This window comes from Microtus oregoni, unplaced genomic scaffold (assembly GCF_018167655.1).
Source record: "Microtus oregoni isolate MIOR12 unplaced genomic scaffold, Mior012 000002F_ref0000024, whole genome shotgun sequence".
Taxonomy (NCBI): domain Eukaryota; kingdom Metazoa; phylum Chordata; class Mammalia; order Rodentia; family Cricetidae; genus Microtus; species Microtus oregoni.
This window is the reverse complement of record NW_024543061.1, coordinates 8,517,092-8,520,902: the sequence shown is the minus strand read 5'-3', so window position 1 is coordinate 8,520,902 and position 3,811 is coordinate 8,517,092. Positions and strand designations below refer to the sequence as shown.

The 3,811-nt window shown below is 40.3% G+C and overlaps 1 pseudogene; it reads left to right on the top strand.

Annotated features, from left to right (window-relative positions):
- The first annotated feature begins 1,950 nt into the window (after positions 1 to 1,950).
- On the top strand, positions 1,951 to 3,381 carry LOC121432691 (annotated as a pseudogene).
- Positions 3,382 to 3,811: the final 430 nt, after the last annotated feature.

Genomic DNA, 3,811 nt, shown 5'->3' with positions numbered 1-3,811 from the left:
AAAAACAAATTTAAACAATACGTACCCACAAATCCAGCCTTACAGAAAGTAATAGAAGGAAAATCACAAACCAAGAAGTGCAACAATGATCACAATAATGCAAACATCTAGAGACCCTTCACTAGCACAAATCAAAGAAGGGAAACACACAAACTCTACTACTAAAAAAGTGACCGGAGTTAACAACCACTGGTCATTAATACCACTTAATGTCAATGGACTCAAGTCACCTATAAAAAGGCACAGGCTAAGAGATTGGACATGAAAACAGGATCCAACATTCTGCAGTTTACAAGAAACACACCTCAACCACAAAGACAGGCACCTACTCAGAGTAAAAGGATGGGAAAAGGTTTATCAAGCAAATGGACCTAAGAAACAAGCAGGTGTGGCCATACTAATTTTTAACAAAGTTGACTTCAAACTTAAATCAATCAGAAGAGATGGAGAGGCACATTTTATACTCATAACAGGAACAATTCATCAGGAAGAAGTCTCAATCCTGAATATCTATGCCCCTAATATAAATGCACCCACGTACGTAAAAGAAACATTACTAAAACTCAAGGCTGCCATCAAACCGCACACACTAATAGTAGGAGACTTCAACACTCCTCTCTCACCAATGGACAGGTCAATCAGACAGAAACCTAACAGAGAAATTAGAGAATTAATGGAGGTAATGAAGCAAATGGACTTAACAGACATCTATAGATTATTCCACCCAAAGAGGAAAGAATATACCTTCTTCTCTGCAGCTCATGGAACCTTCTCGAAAATTGACCACATACTCGGTAACAAAGCTAAGATACACAGTTACAAAAAAATATTAATAACCACCTGTGTCTTATCAGATCACCATGGATTAAAGTTAGAATTCAACAACAATGCTACCCCCAGAAAGCCTACAAACTCATGGAAACTGAACAGTCAACTACTGAATCATACCTGGATTAAGGAAGAAATAAAGAAAGAAATTAAAGTCTCCTTGAATTCAATGAAAATAAAGAAACAACCTACTTGAACTTATGGGACACTATGAAAGCGGTCCTAAGAGGAAAGTTCATAGCACTAAGTGCCCACTTAAAGAAAACAGAGAAAGCACATATTGGAGACTTAACAGCCCACCTGAAAGCTCTAGAAAAAAAAGAAGCAGACTCACCTAAGAGGAGTAGAAGACTGGAAATAATCAAACTGAGGGCTGAAATCAACAAAATGGAAACACAGAAAACAATCCAAAGAATCAATGAAACAAAAAGCTGGTTTCTGGAGAAAATCAATAAGATTGATAAACCCCTATCCAAACTAATCAAATGGCAGAGAGAGAATATGCAAATCAATAGGATCAGAAATGAAAAGGGGGACATTACCACAGACACAAAGGAAACTCAGAGAATCGTTAGATCTTACTACAAAAGCCTGTATGCCACAAAACTGAAAAATGTAAAAGAAATGGACACTTTTTTAGATAAATACCATATACCAAAGTTAAACCAGGACCAGGTGAACAATCTAAAGAGACCTGTTAGTCGCGAAGAATTAGAAGCTGTTATCAAAAACCTCCCTACCAAAAAAAGCCCAGGACCAGATGGTTTCAATGCAGAATTCTACCAGAACTTCCAAGAAGACCTAATACCTATACTCCTTAATGTATTTCACAATATAGAAACAGAAGAGTCATTGCCAAATTCCTTTTATGAAGCTACAGTTACTCTGATACCAAAACCACACAAAGACTCAACCAAGAAAGAGAATTACAGGCCAATCTCACTCATGAATATCGACGCAAAAATCCTCAACAAAATACTGGCCAACCATATCCAAGAACACATTAGAAAAATTATCCATTATGATCAGGTAGGCTTCATCCCAGAGATGCAGGGCTGGTTCAACATATGAAAACCTATCAATGTAATCCATCATATAAATAAACTGATAGAAAAAAACCATATGGGCTGTTGGGATTTTTTATCAAGCTTTGGGAGTCTCCACCGAAGCCGTCACCATTCGGTCTTAAGCACACTCATGAAGTAACCGCCTATTCAGTCTACGGCTGGGGCCGTCCCAGTTCGCAATGAGAAAGGTGAGATTTCAATGGAAAAAGTAAAGGTAAAACGTTATGTGTCCGGAAAGAGGCCAGATTATGCCCGTATGGAATCCTCAGATGAAGAGGATGAAGAATTTCAATTCATTAAGAAAGCTAAGGAACAAGAGGCAGAGCCTGAGGAACAGGAAGAGGATTCGTCCAGTGACCCCCGACTTCGGCGTTTACAGAACCACATGAGTGAAGATGTAGAAGAGAGATTGGCTCGACACCAGAAAATAGTGGAACCTGAAGTGGTAGGAGAAAGTGACTCAGAAGTAGAAAGAGATGCCTGCCGCATGGAACGAGAAGATAGCAGTGAAGAAGAGGAGGAGGAAATTGATGATGAGGAAATAGAGCTGCGCCATGGCATGATGCGTCAGCGAGCACAGGAGAGGAAAAACGAAGAGATGGAAGTCATGGAATTGGAAGATGAAGGACACTCGGGGGAGGAGTCGGAGTCAGAGTCTGAGTATGAGGAGTACACAGACAGTGAAGACGAAAAGGAGCCTCGATTTAAGCCTGTCTTCATTCGAAAGAAAGACCGAGTGACAGTTCAAAAACAAGAAGCTGAAGCATTGAAACAAAAGGAACTGGAATAGGAAGCAAAACGCATGGCTGAGGAGCGGTGCAAGTACACACTAAAGATTGTAGAAGAAGAGATAAAGAAAGAGCTGGAAGAGAACAAGCGGGCTCTCACTGCCCTGGATGCACGCAATACTGATGACGGAAATGATGAAGAGGAATACGAGGCATGGAAAGTCTGAGAGCTCAAGAGAATCAAGAGGGACAGAGAAGACCTAGAAGCACTTCAAAAGGAGAAAGCAGAAATTGAACGCATGCAAAACCTGACTGAGGAAGAAAGGCGGGCTGAACTTCGGGCAAATGGCAAAGTCATTACCAACAAAGCTGTTAAGGGCAAATACAAGTTTTTGCAAAAGTATTATCACCGGGGTGCCTTCTTCATGGATGAAGATGAAGAGGTCTACAAGAGGGATTTTAGTGCACCTACTCTTGAGGACCATTTCAACAAAACCATTTTTCCAAAAATCATGCAGGTCAAGAATTTTGGACGGTCTAGTCGTACCAAGGACACCCAGCTTGTGGATCAAGATACCACTTCCTTTGACACTGCATGGGGCCAAGAGAGTGCCCAGAACACAAAGTTCTTTAAACAGAAGGCAGCTGGGGTACGTGATGTGTTTGAGCGCCCATCTGCCAAGAAGAGGAAAACCCCCGAAGCTTCAACTGCTTATTCCAGCTGTGGGACAGGGGTTCTGGTCCACAGTTTTCTTTAACCATTACTCACATAGTTCTTGTACAGAAAAAAAAAAATATGATCATTTCATTGGATGCTGAAAAAGCATTTGACAAAATTCAACATCCCTTTATGATAAAAGTCTTGGAGAGATTAGGGATACAAGGATCATACCTAAATATTAAAAAAGCTATATACAGCAAGCCGACAGCTAACATCAAATTAAACCGAGAGAAACTCAAAGCCATCCCACTAAACTCAGGAACACGATAAGGCTGTCCACGCACAATACCTCTTCAATATACTGCTTGAAGTTCTAGCAATAGCAATAAGACAACATAATGGGATCAAGGGGATTCAAATTGGAAAGGAAGAAGTTAAACTTTTGTTATTTGCAGATGATATGATAGTGTACATCAGCAACCCCCGAAACTCCACCAAAGAATTTTTACAGCTGATAAACAGCTTTA